The following is a 14,202-nucleotide window of genomic DNA, read 5'->3' as shown; positions in this document are numbered from 1 at the left end:
GGCGCCTGGGCCCGGACCCTGAACGCCCAGAGAGGACGGGATCGCCCCGCTCTCAGACGACCAATCAGCTTCCGAAAACCGCAGTCGCGTCCCCCGGGTGTGTGTGCTGGGGGTGGGAGAAGGGAATCCAGAAGAAGGCATTGCAGTCTTTGGGCCACAGCCGACTGAGGGGAAGTGGGAGAGACCAGGCTCTGATACCAGCCACCCGCAACCTGCCTCCCTGGGCTCCAAGATTGCTAGCAAATGGGCAGGGGGTGCTGACTAAAATCTAAATTCCCCTACCTCACTGAGGCCCGGAGTCCTTTGGCCGCACAGTGCAACTGATTTTGTTTCCTTTCTCCTCTCCCCTTCCCTCATAAGGAAAACTCAGTGTTTTCTCCAGATCCTCCTATATGATGCTGAACCCAGTTCAACCTAAAATTAAGCCATAACCCCTAACAGTGTTCACAGACAAGGGCGACTGTAGAAATTCTGCCTGGAAATAACAACGTTCTTTAGACTGAGGCTAATAACCACACAAGTGGCTTTCCTGCTATTTCCTTCCAGAACAAGACGAAAATTCCCAACAAAAGCCTGGAGTGACCACAACTATTGCTGCAATGCTGTTTAAGAGTAAGGGGAAACCAAAAAAAAGTACTTCAATCCCCCCAATTTTTTATTTTCTGATTACTTTGAACACCTTGGCATTTTCAAGATCCAGGTGGCATTGTCAATCATTGAACTTGTGTTGTAACTGATACCAAATTTTACAAGTTCATTTCACCTTAGCTATCAATTGAGTTTGTTTTCCTTAACCAAAAGAGCCATTTCCTTAAGTTTATCTCAAAAAATGAATTTCTTTCTAGCACACACCATACCAGTCTGCTCATCCCTGTCTTGTTAAGGGACACCTAAAAAAACAAATGCACATAGTCATACATGTTACAATAAGGAGGTCGTATTGCAAATTGACACTTTATTAAACTATTTGTTTTCAAATATCTGGATTAGAATTTAGGGTAAATATTTTCTTCTAAGGTGAGAAGGGGTTTTGTTTTCATAAAATTGGTTAGCAAACTATCTTCTTACCTACAGATATCTTAGTAGCTTAGCTGAGGTTAAGTACCTTTTCAGTGAAATAAGCACAGACTGAGGCTGCGTGGTGGCAGTGAGACTGTGGAGGAGGAGAGAGAGTATTGTCAGTGTAGGGAATTTTCACCCTGAACATGGAGTGTTTGCTTTTTAAATTCGCAATCCTTGTCCTGTAGTTGCCAAAACATCCATCTCTGGGATGGACGGGCAGGCGCACACAGGGTCTGTGGTTTTGAAGCAGCAAACAACTTTGCACTGCAAATGACTCGGATCTAGAGTTTAGGAAAACCTGAGTGCCTGGAACGCTCCTTGGATGCCTGCAGTTCTACGGTTCAGAACCTCAGCCAACAGGAGCCCCAAAGGCAAGTTCCGCAGGCGTCTTCCACTCCAGTGTGGGTGGCAGTGTTCCCTGCGGAGGCTTGTGGGTTAGACAGGACCCACAGGAACAGCACAAGAGCACGGAGTGTAAAACGGTCCCAACTGTAGTAGTGACAGCCTCATCTTCCTGGACAAGGAGCCAACGTCACGGATTTCTCTCTTCCACACAAAACCAGTTGGTAGGCTGTTACTTCCTTTCACTTGATGAAAACAACAGAAACTCAAATTTAAATACATAGAAATAAGGAAGCTCAGTTTCTAAATTTAGCACAAGTCATGTTTCATACACAACACATGCCAGAATTTCCTTGCGCCAAGCACATTCACTAAAGGTTTGCAGTGCATAACACACCACAAGGTGGAAACCACAAGTGTGACTTCCCTTTCTTTTAGTCTTAATTGCAATACTATAGTAAATCTGGTTTCAGGTCAGTCCAAGACGTGTAAATCTATGGCTGCCTATGTGATCCAGCCTGTAAAGATTATGTTTTTAAAATTAAACCGAGATTTTAAAAGAAAGTATTTTGCTGGTTGCTTACCTATTTTTCTTCTGGCCACAGGTCACAGGTGAGCTGTTTTTCAACTCTCCTGTTGGTTATTCCCAAACCTCACTGGGGGTCAGGAAATTAACACAATTTAGAGCTAAGAGGCTAATGAGAACTTTCTGCTTGGGACCTGCCTACAGACCACATTTCCCACTTGGAAGTTAACACCCACATGCTCCTGCTGTACACTCCTTCTGCAGCTAGAGCAGTAGGCATTTGGGTAGGGCAAAGAATTCTGTGAAACCAATACAGGTGTGGGGATGGAGATGTGGCCTCCCCCCAAACTCCACACTATTCCAAAGAGAATAGCTGTCACTAATGAAACATAACAGGTGAGAATACAAAGCCAGAGTAACCATAACTTAACTGGGTCTGTTCCCAATGTCTAGAGACAACCCCTCCCACCCCACCCCCCTATTTCTTAATTCCTGACTTGTAGGGAGCAGGTCCACGTAGCTCATACATATTTTCTGGAGAGCGCAAAGGCTAGGGGCATAGTTCAGATTCTGGCATCCTGCAACTGATGCCAGTCCTTTGTGAAACAGAAGGCTCTCTTCTAACCCTGGAAAGAGAATTGGAACCTCCGGAGCAGGTAGTCACTGTCTAGACACCTCTGAGGCAGAATTTCTGAGGTTTCTGAGAGAAGTTTCTGAATTCACCAATATGGCTCAGCAGAACTGCCAGTGGCTGCATCTGAAGAAAGGGGCTCTTGGCGCCGGGTGGAGAGGCCAGTCACGGGCAGGTGGGAGCAGGAGGATGGTGATCAGGGCCTGATTGCATCCGCAGACTGTAACCTATACAAGTGGGATTAGATGACTAGGAATACTTTCCTGGGGCTTCTCTGGTGGGTCTTGGTTATCCAGGCCTTTTTCCCTAGGCTCTGGGATGTCACACAGAGCCAGGCACTTTGCCCTGCCCTCCAAAGTCTTTCTTTTCTATGGGTGAAGAGAAGTCTCTAGCTGGAGGAAGCCACCCTCTATTTTAAAGTATGCTAACAACCCCCCTCTCCTTGAGAGGCCTGAAGAGAAATTCAGCAGTGTCATTTCTTTGCTATCTGAACAAACCACCTACCAATTTACCCAGGGTGGTGCAGTGGAGGCTGCTAAATGGGGTTAGACTCAGAAAAAGGAAATAAACCCTACAGGAGAGTAGAACAAACATAAAGTGTTATTCTCGCCTCTCCCTCCCTGCTTTGCGCCACTCCCTCCACGACTCGGAGAATAAGTCATCGGAGTCCACTAGAAGACTCCGAGTTTCTGTTCTTAAACGGCCCCTTTCCCAAGGAGGAACAAGGTCTGCTTCCTGATGTGGGGGCCTCAGATACTCTGTCGTTGCAACTTAATTTTGTCGTGGCTTCCTTTCAGAGATTATTTGGAATGAATTGTTTCTTTTGTTTACTATCCAACAAACAACCTCTGCTAATCTTATATTTTATCTCCCTAACATATGGAAAAGCTATTTATTCTAGCCAATCACAATAAAGTGAAGAAAACCCCATTTTATGGAAAGGTATATATCACGGTCTGTGGATCATTAAAGATATGATTACCAGTGAAAACCCTCTGAAGGTGGCACATTTATGCTTCCAGGAACAGATGGGGACACGCATTTTCCTTGCAAATACTTTTGAAATTGCTCTACTGGTAGCAGTATAAAAATGATATACAGATGCCAGGGCCAGCATGGCCAGGATGAGTGCACCAGATTTACACAGTAAAGCCTTCACACACGCGCTGTCAGTTTTGATTGATCTCTGCTGTACCTCAGGAACTTGTTGACTAGGTAGGGAAACAGTGCAAATAATTCACTGCAGCAAGTCAGATAATTCACACAACCAATCGGTCTGCTTCACTTTCTGGCTGTGACATACGAGCCTTCCCTACAAAGATGCATCATTTTCCAGCCTGAGCAATATTCAATGTCAGGGAAGAAAAGGTATTAAAGCCACACAAAAGGAGTCGGACGATCCAGACTGAGAAGTTATTTTGGTAATAGGGACCACATCCCACCCTACTCTAAGTCCTACTGGAGCGTTCAGGCCCAATTGTCATTATCATATTGATTAAAAAAAAAGTTCATCATAGTGCAATTTTAGGTTTAACGCCAACAGATCGGGAAAGAGCAAAGAATTATCCCACAAAAGCACAACATTCTTACCGCAGGGACGTTTCCCTGTTCCAGTTCATTGATGGAGTTGATTAAGTTTAAATGAAGCAGACACTGGATAAAAGTAAGGGTATTGACCACTGGGCACCGAGATCCGTGCTTGAAAGGACCTGATACATGCAGAAAAGCAAGATTTGCTAAATGCTCTAATCTTCAATCAAATCTTACATCAATACAGACAAAGTTTGGTAATGAGAGATTCAATGAAGCATGCGGGAGAAAGAATTAATCCTCTTGGTCTAAACTGGCTTCAACTTTGAAGCTTGCTCCGAAGGAAAGACAGTTATCTAAATGCTAAATAAGAAACTTATTGTACTTTTCATGGCATGCTAATCTTTTGTCTATTTCATCTCTATTATGTGTATGCTCATAGATTGCAGTTGTCATGGTGATTATATCTAGCCATGCTCGAGGGATGGTGGTAAGAAGCCAGGCGGAGAGGTGGAAAAGACCCCCACGCAATCCACAGTAAAAACAAACAAACAAAAAAACACAACGGGGGAAAGAGAGGCAGGCAGGGATTGGACCCTTCCCGGGCTCCTGCCGCACAGCCCTGGCTCCGCTGGCGTCAGGGCCCGGGAGGCTTGGGCCCCCGGTGCTGCAACGGCGCGGCGCCTCAGCACTCGGTAGTTGCGGCGGAGAAGGGGGTCGCCGTCCGTCCTGCCTCAAACCCGCTTCCCCATCCGAGAGCTTCCCAGCGTTTAGTCCCCAGGCTCCTCCCTTCCCTGGCCGTGCCCCTCCCCTCATAGCACTGCTGGGTAGAGAGGAGGGCTGGAGAGGGATTCCAGAGAACCAGGATCGACACCCGTGGACAGGGTCTTGCCTGGCTGTGCCCGGAGAGGGAAGTTGAGTCTCGGGTCCTGACTGCCAGAAGGGGGTGAATACTGAGAAGAGCAGCCCACGCAGCCCTGGCGGGAGGTGGAAGCTACGGGGTCACCCGGGGCCCTGGCGACCAAAGGTGACCCTGGGCCCTTTATGTGTTTTACAAAAGTTGCCAAATTAAGACGGGATTATAACTGCTCGAGTCCTTGTCAGGGCTGAAAGGTTGGAAGCCTCAAATATGCCCCGGCAGTGTTGATGAAAAGCTTAAAAAGTAATAAAAGGGAGAAAAGAGCGAGGAAAGTAACATGTATAACTCTTATTAAAGAGAAGAGCCACAGAGAGGTTGTGAACTTGAATCACTGTTTGAACTTTAATTTGTTCATTAACAGGATTTGCCCCTCACTGCGAATGTTATTACTTCCCTTCGCCACTCAGCAACAACTCTGGGCATAATGAAAGTCTGGCAAAAAGTTAAACGCCTGGTAATTAATTCATTTAATTGAAAAATGGGGGAAGAGAGAATGAGAGGTCCCAATGCAAAAGCAGGAGGCAGAGAGGCTGGCGGAGGGGGTGAGGCGGAAATCTGCGTGGAAGCCCTCTTCAAGGCCCGCCGCCCGGGGGAAGAGGCTTGGGCTCTGATGAGGTCCCTTCAGCAAAATTAATGCCAGCAGCTCCCTGAAGACCCTCTTTCCAACGTCACCTGCCCCTGGTCTGAACCCCCTGGCCAGGGCCTAGTGTGAATAACCTGTTAGGGTGATATGCATACTAGAAATCCAAAAGACAGCGTCTATTAACAAAATCTTTCCTTGAGAAGCAGAAGGCGTCTTTTCCTCCTTCCGCAGTCTTCTGTTTTCAGGATGGAGTGAAAAGGAGTGTCAGGAACCTGACATAATCTGCATGTTTGCATCTCAATCAGCCTTCTAATGTCGGGCTTTCCTTCCTCCCCCACCCCAGCAGATGATTTAAATAAACTCAGGAGATGAGAAAGGAAATGGCACTCCTTGCTCCTGCTCAGAAGCACAGGACTAAGCCAGATTGCTTTGCCTCTAACCTCACAGGGCCTACCTTTTTCTTTGTCACTTATCTTCTCTTTGTGTTTGTCAACCACTGTGCACAATGCCCCTTCATGTGCATCTTCCTTCCAAGGGAATCAATGCACGATTCAGGCCCCCAGAGCTATGAGCACGAGGTTGCCCGTGCAGCCAAATGAGAGAACAGCAAAATTCAGGAGATCAGTGGCAGGTCAGTCATCCTTTCCTATTTAATATGTTTAAGGCTTACCACAGTTAAAAGTTCCTAACCTTTTAAAAACTGGTATCCATATACATCATCAGTGTGATTTTCTTTAGAGATATAATTATCTACCCTGTATTCTCCCACTACAAAACTACGAAGGACAGAAAAATGAGAGACGTGAGGAGAGAATATGAGTCATTGTAAATGAATTCCTAGTATCCACAACAATTTCCTAGGTTTATGTTTTCACTAAATAATTTCTAAACCCTAGGGAGAAGGCAGAATTTTCTCATTCAAATGACACTATTAAATAAACAAAGATGCAAAATTTACCATTTAGCTGTCAGCATCCTCCCAGTTTGCCTCAGTGCCTCTTGTATTACAATCCTAACCTCAAACACCATATAGCTATAAATGGTCTATACTTGTGTCTTCCTGCAAACCAGTGGTAGGCACACACTTGATCTGCATTAATAACAGGGCAGGGAAAGGGATCTTTTTTACAGGGCTATATGTAAGTTAAAGCAAGTCCCAGGGCTATTTAGCATCAAAGTTACATCCCACCTTTTATCATCCCTGGATACTGAGTGAGTTCAACTTTCCAAAGTTGTGGGTCTATTCTTGTTTTATTCCAGAAAGCTGACACTACGTATTAGGCGTCTACAAACAAAACAGAAAAGCTTCCTCTTACTTCACATTGCTGAGCCCGAAAATGTTTTTATAAAAGAAACTTTAAAAAGACCACATCATCCAGGTCTGGTAATCCTGCCACTTTCCTAACCAGACACTAGACCCTGATCACCTTACACGTGAACCAGTGAGTTTCTTCCTTCCTCCAATACCGCCTTCAGAGTGCCTGAAGATCAGCTATCCCAAACCCCTACTTTACTTGAAAGCCTTGACAGCTCCAATTGCTTAGAACAGCCCCAGCTCCTTAAACTGGCCTTCAAGCTTCCTCCCCAGCCTCCCTATGGGCACTAATTAGTTTTTCCTGGTTTGTTTTCCACTACTGACCTACACAAGGCAACACAGCTCTTCAGACAGACAGTTCTCTCTGTGTCCCCTGAAAACATCACAGGAATGATACGTATTCTACTGAAGGTGCCAGGCACCATGTTAGACATTACAAACATTCTCTTATTTAATCCTTTCAATTTAAGAGATGAGCATCATTATACCCATTTTAAGGCTATAGAAACTGAGGCTAAAGAAGTTAAAGTACTTGTCCAACTGAGAACTCACAGCAGAGCTAGGATTTTCATGCTTACCTTTCTGGCTCAAAAGCTGGCATGCCTCCCACTCTGGCATACTCCCATCCCTGCAGTACTGTGTGTTCTGATCTTTCTTTCCCGTTGCCATCTGGGATGGCTTCTCAGTCTCCCTCTACATATCTGAATCCTTCCCAGCCTGCAAATCCAGAAGGAAATTCCCACTTTGTCTTGAAGGCTTTCACCACCATTCTAGTCCTTGGCAGACTGCTGAGTCTATCATCTGTGGCACTCACCTGGCACTCCCATTTTTGGCCCTGTATTGTCAGTTTTTTTGTTCAGTCCCTTCCAAGCAGACTGAACATATCTTTAAGATGGGAATTTGCCTCGTATTTCTTTATATGCCTCCCTCACTCCCAAAAGCCTAATATCACAGCTCCTATCTGTTAAGCACTTACCTCATGCACAATAATCCTTACAAGTGGATGCTGTTATCATTGTCATTTTGCACTGAAACTCAGATTTGAAAATTTGCCCAAGCCACTCAGCTGGTAAGTAGCAGATCTGATATTCAAACTCATACTACCAAATCCAATGCCTCTTTTCCTTAGCCACTACACTGTACGTGTTCAAATACAGGGTGCCTCACACCATGTGAATTGAGGAAGCGTCACCGTGTAGACGATATTCAACAAACCTCCAGAAAACATCGCTCTAACCAATGGCTTCAGATGAGCGGCGTTGTTCTTGCTCTTCAATGAGTTAAAAATGGTAAAACTCCACGGAAGAAAGAAGAGTATATACCCACCTTAGGACACACCCATTCCATTTCCTCTTCTCTCTAGAAGCCATGCCCCATGTTGGTGGGAACCCATGATACTGTCCGTATCTGTATAGGGGTTTCTAGGAGGCAGAGAGGCAAACTGCCCCCTGCATCCTCTGTGCCCTTTAAATACACAGAGGCAACTAAGAGGAAATGAAAGTGTTCATTTTTGCAAATGGCCTGGGGGTGGGGGGGATTTGCTGTATCCGTAGCAGAAATGAGTTGCTACTGTGGGAAGAAAAACACTTAGAAAAAAACAACACAAAAAATGTTCATAGCTGACCAATTAAGCCAGTATGTGGAATTCAAGCTTATTTTCTGTTCTTCTTTAAGACATGGACATGGCAATGGGGATTAATGAAATCTCTAGCAAAAGAAGAACCATTGAGAATACAAGAATTAAGGCCTAAAAGTCTGGCCGATTTTCTCCACAAGGAGATTGTCCCTTCAGGGCCAAAGCTGAGGATTTGGGCTTGAGAGTCTTAGGAGAACTACCAGTTTTCTTTACATGCAACAGGTCTTCAGGAAACACCAAAATAAGTACGTAAATAAATCTTGCAATGGCAACAGGGTACCATGAATCTGAAATAGGAGGAATAATGACTATATCATTCATATGTCTCTGGCATCTGTGCTAAAACTAGTTGATCCTCCCAAGTTCCCAAGAGTGGGTTTCCATCTTTATTCATTTATTTTTTCGAGTTGGAGTCTCACTCTGTCTCCCAGAGTGGAGTGCAGTGGCATACTCACAGCCACTGCAGCCTTGACCTGCTGGGCTTAGGTGATCCGCCCGCCTCAGCCTTCCAAGTAGCTGGAACTACAGAAACATGCCACCATGCCCGGCTAGCTTTTTTGATTTACTGCAGAGACAAGGTCTCACCAAGTTGCCCAGATTGGTCTCGAACCCCTCTGGTCTCAGTCTCCCCAAGTGCGGGGATTACAGGCTGAGCTATCGTGCGTGGCCTCCATCTTTATTTATATTTTAATTATTTATATTTTAATTATCAAGAGCTACAATCCTTACCTTTACCTATAAAACCTGCTTTGCAGTACACAAAACCCTGCATGTGCTCAGCAAGTCCTTTCATTTACTTCTCAGAAGAGGCTCAAACTACCCTGTGAATTAGACCTAGAGGAAATTATTAATATATTCATTTTGTCCATCAGGAAAACCAAAATTTGCCTCAAGAAACACAACTGGTACATGGTAAACCCAGTCCCCACTCCTGGTCCAGGACTCTTCCTACCATATGATACTTCCCAATTCTCAGGGCAATTCCCCACCTCTTCCATGCTCTGAATCTACATGTGAATTCTGTACGTTTAAAGGCAGGAACTTTTCTAATTGAAAGAGGTGGCCTTCGCCCATACCCACCAGACTTGTTACATCTACCTGGGCCACACTAAGAGCTTCCCCCACCTCCTCCTGAAGCTATAAACGCTATACAAAAGATGTAGTATTTAGACTCCAATTTTACAATAAGATGGGCAGGCATGATGATTAAGGCTATCCATTTCAAAAGGAAGGTTAAAATCATCTTTATATCTATATTATTTATTTATATTGTATTACTTGTTTTCCCACAATTGTCATTATCTATGGAAGGTGTGCTGGGTACCTGATACTTCACATATAAATTTCTCTTGTACTCCTAACATACATTTTAGAAGCTCTTTTTTTTTTGAGTTGCCAGCCTCGACCTGCTGGGCTCCGGCAATTCTTCCGCCTCAGGCTTCCAAGTAGGTGAAACTACAGGCGTGTGTAAAAAATTACCACACCCAACTCATTTTTTGATTTATTGTAGAGATGAGGTCTCACCAGGTTGCCCAGGCGGGTCTTGAACCCACAGGCTCAGGCAATCCACTCACCTCGGCCTCCCAAAGCACTGGGATTACAGGCTGAGCCACCGAGCCCGGCTCATTTTAGGAGCTCTTTTGTCCACTTAATGGACAGGCAGCCCAGAGTCTTCACCCAGAAAAATTCTAGAAAAGGCTCTGTTCACCTTGTTCCCTGGCTTTTAGTTAGATGTGTAACCCTAGTATCCAAGGCCTAGTAGGGAATCCCCAATTTCTGGGCATAACCAAGCTCATCAAAGCAGACAGAACTCAAAGTTTCAGACCTTGTAAGTGGCTGAAATAAGAGCGCTCTTTTTGTCTCCGCTCAAACTTGCTTAATCTCCATATCCAATCTAACTCAAGTGAAAGAGGGGAGTATACTTGTTGCTTTGGGACTGCAGCTCTATTTCTTTGTCTGCTGACTGACCTTCCCTATGTAAGAGCATCAGCATTTACAACATAGGGTTTAAGCAGAAAAGCTCTTTCATCTTTGTCCACTGGCCTTGATCTCTCCTGATCATTATGGTCTGGATTCCTACTAATCACTAATGATCCCATCGCCTTCTGATACTAAATACTAAAGGTATTAGACCTGAACTCTTAGAAAAATTCCTACTCAGCTAATTACATTCTTTCTGCCTTCCTTGGTTCTCTATATAGTCTCAACTGGAGTTGAATGTGAATTATTTCCTCAAATTTTAAACTGTTTGCTGGTGGTTTTGAAAAGTAATTGTAAATCCTTTCCTCAAATGAATCCAACTAATTATAATTCAAAAATCCCATGACCTTCACCTCTCCTTCCCCTTCTCACCTTTTCTTGGGTGTCTTTCAGTTCCCTCTCATATTCTGGTCTTGAATATTATAGTAAGAGTTTAAATCCACTGGGTTAGGAGTTCCATGATTCTGCATTTTGTATAGTAGGTAGACTATTAACTTACAAAGGTACAGTGTTCTACTACATATACGCTTTGGGTCTATATTTATAATCACTACTAAAAATCACAAGTGTGTTCCCTTACAGGTTAGACCTCACCCATAGGCTAACAGATGGCTAAACTTTTGTAATAGTGAAATGCCTTGCTCACTAAATAGAATACAGGTCAAGTTTAATTTTTTAATTGAGTATGATTCTTCTATGTTTCAAGGAACATGGAACACCAGTTTTGTGAACTATATAGGGCAACCCTATTTTTAGCCATGGCATCTTGAGTTCTTTCCGCCCAATTCCATATTCTAGAACTTAGCAACTTTTTAAAGCATACCAGAATTGTGTAGTCTCCTAAAATCCTGAATCAACCAGCCAAATTCTTGGCAATAGAACTTTCTGAAGGAATATGCCTTTAGTACATACCAATGTACTATATGTGTACTATGTGCTGATGCTACTCTTATTCCACTGGTGCTGCCATAGTTCACACTGTGTTGGTACAATGACTTTAAAATGAGCTGAAAAGTCACTCAAGAAGCCATCTAATTGTCTTTCAGCTTGTTTTGACCTCAATTTATATTACCCCAACTTGATCACCCACCTTATTCTTCAGGGCACTGAAGGATTCCAAAGTAAGATGACTTGCCACCTCCAAGTCATCACTATGATCTGATGTGCTGTGGGTTCTGAAGGCAAGGCCCAAGGAGGAGTTCCAGGAAAGGTCTGTGCAATGGGAGCACCAATGCAATAAGTGGCGGCCTTCCAAGATGACTAGTTGGATGAGGACACACTAAAACGTATGTGTCAGTTCTAGTATCATTGTTAAAACACAGACATTCACTTATAGTCATATCTCGGTCATATATCTTCAGCCCTATAGCACAATATTAGGGTGAGGGATAAAAGTATTCCTAACATACTGGCTTCTGTTATTGTACTTCACAAAATTTTGCATCCTTTAAGCGCATCTGGCAGATATCACCCAAAATGTTTTTATATTTAAGGTATTTTGAATGATTTCAAGGACTATTCAAGAGAAATTAAAAATTACAAATAATTGGGATAAACATATTGGTTATATTTTTCTATGTAACCAGGCATATGTATGACTACTTGGGATGTGTTTTGTTTATTTGACTTAATTGAAGGCAATTCTTACTTCAGGTTGGTGGGGAAAGGTCCTGTATTTGGTTTTGATTTTAACTAAAAATATAGTGCTTTTACTCACTAAAAACCAGTCAGTCCAGCATATCATATAAGGAGCAAAACATTTTTAGAATTACTTTGCATTCCAAAACAATGAAAAGAATACCATAAACCCTTTCAACCATGTAAGTCCTTTAAACTTTGTTTAAAGAGTTTTAAGGAATAGAAATAAAACCCAAACAACAATCCCCCTACCCCCCAAAAAGGTACTGTGAATATAGAACACAAGCTGAATAAAACATTCTGATTCCTAATTTATTTTCTTCCCTTGACTTACTACTGAAAGGTAGTCAACTCAATTTCCCATTTGTATAAATGAAAGGCTAGTTTTTTTCCTTTTAACTCTTTTGTAATAAGGTTCCTTGAGTTTCTTGGAACCAGGAAAAAATATACATATTTCAGTTATATTTCAACAATTACCTATTAAATGCTTATGGGAGTCATGTTCAAGGGCAAGGTGAAATGGAGGACCTAGAATAGGTAGTGAACATATACCTACTGAATGGATGGAGGGAGGGAAAGAAAACAGGTCAACACATATGAAGGAGTTCATTTTAACATTAACTCCCACAGTTTAACTCCCAAAAGATTTGGTCCATGTAAATACAGCCTAAAGCATTTGCTTAGATTTGGACTTGATTTTTCCAGTTATTGCAGTTTGGGCTCATAAAAAGAACTCTCTCACTGACTGGCTTGTCCTATTTGGTGGGTTACATAACATCTCAGTTTATGATAGAATAGAAATAAGAAAAAAAAACCCTCCTTCCTATGAGGACTTTTGGGAGGTCATTGATAAATGCCTACACCATGGTAAATGCTACTACCTTTTTTGGCATTTGAAAGATATTAACCAAACACAAAATATTTTCCAGAAAGGCCTCTTACGGATGGCCTCAGATGCTTTCTCGTAAGATACCGTGTCAAGGACTGGCTTATAGATGATCCGTCCTTCCGGGACGCACTGACATCACACTTCATAATGGCTCGGTGGGATGGTTGCTGTCAAGATCGTCTGCATGGAGACATCCCTGCCCTAGACTGACACCATGTATTCGCGTGACCGTGGAGTAAAAACACTAAGCACGCCGTGCGAAGGCCGGCTCCGAGCAGCGGGGATGGAGAGACACGCCACGCGTGAGCCGAAGGGCTTCGATCCCTCTCGAGGTTTCATTTAGGAACTGAATGAAAGTTGCCCGGAGGTCTCGTGGGCGGGACTGGAGGCGGCCAGACGGGCCAGGAGCCTCCACGGGAGGAGGACAACCTTTTTCTCTTTCCAGTTCGAATCCCATCCAGGGGGTCTGCCTCCCTGCCCCACGCCCGCCACACAAGGGCCCCTCACTTTTGCTGGCCCTGAAGTCGAGCCGGAGGCGAGGGGTCGGCCGCGAAGGTCTCTGCGGTGAGCTGGGGTGCAGGCCCGGCGGAGGGCTGGGGCGGGGTCCGGCCACCTCGGCCTGGCCTCGGCGAAGCTCCGGCGCTGGCGCGGTCGCTCTCGCCGAAGACTGCAGCGCGTGACCCACTGCCCTGGCGACCCCGCGCCCGGGCGACCCCCGTGCCGCCTGGCCGCCGCCCTCCGTCCGCGGTGGGCACGGCTCCCTCCCCAAGCTCGGCGTGAGAACCGGAGCGACCCCCGCAGATGGCCCCAACGGCACACAAAGCCCCGACGGGGCCGCGCGGCTCCCCGAGCGCCGGGCCAGCGCCTCCGCCCCGCGGGGAAGGCCGGCTCGGGGGAAGCCCCTGGCGGGAGGCGACACCCCGAGCGCGCGAGCACCCCGCCCCCACGCAGGGCCCGCTGCCCGAGGGGGACTCTCACCTCGAGTAAACGGGCGCTCCCGCCTGCAGGGGGAGGAGAGCGAGTGGAGAATACTCACGCTGGGCCCGGCCGCGCGGAGACTTCACAGGGAAGGACGCGCGGCCTCGCGCCGGGAAGCTGAGCCCCAGCCCGCAGCGCCCCGCGCCACCCGGCGCCGCCTCCTCGGAAGGGAG

General features: G+C 45.2%; 1 long non-coding RNA gene across 1 annotated transcript in view; it reads right to left on the bottom strand.

Moving 5' to 3' along the window:
• LOC103260665 overlaps positions 1-14,179 on the bottom strand; it is an 18,906-nt gene extending 4,727 nt beyond the window's left edge. Inside the window, exon 1 of the long non-coding RNA XR_504302.2 lies at positions 14,030-14,179. This is a non-coding gene — a long non-coding RNA (uncharacterized LOC103260665). The remainder of the gene's footprint in view (positions 1-14,029) is intronic.
• Between the last annotated feature and the right edge of the window lie 23 nt (positions 14,180-14,202).

Source organism: Carlito syrichta, unplaced genomic scaffold, assembly GCF_000164805.1.
Source record: "Carlito syrichta isolate Samal-C Ts95f unplaced genomic scaffold, Tarsius_syrichta-2.0.1 Scaffold303292, whole genome shotgun sequence".
NCBI classification, from domain to species: Eukaryota; Metazoa; Chordata; class Mammalia; order Primates; family Tarsiidae; genus Carlito; species Carlito syrichta.
This window is presented reverse-complemented; position numbering and strand designations above follow the sequence as displayed.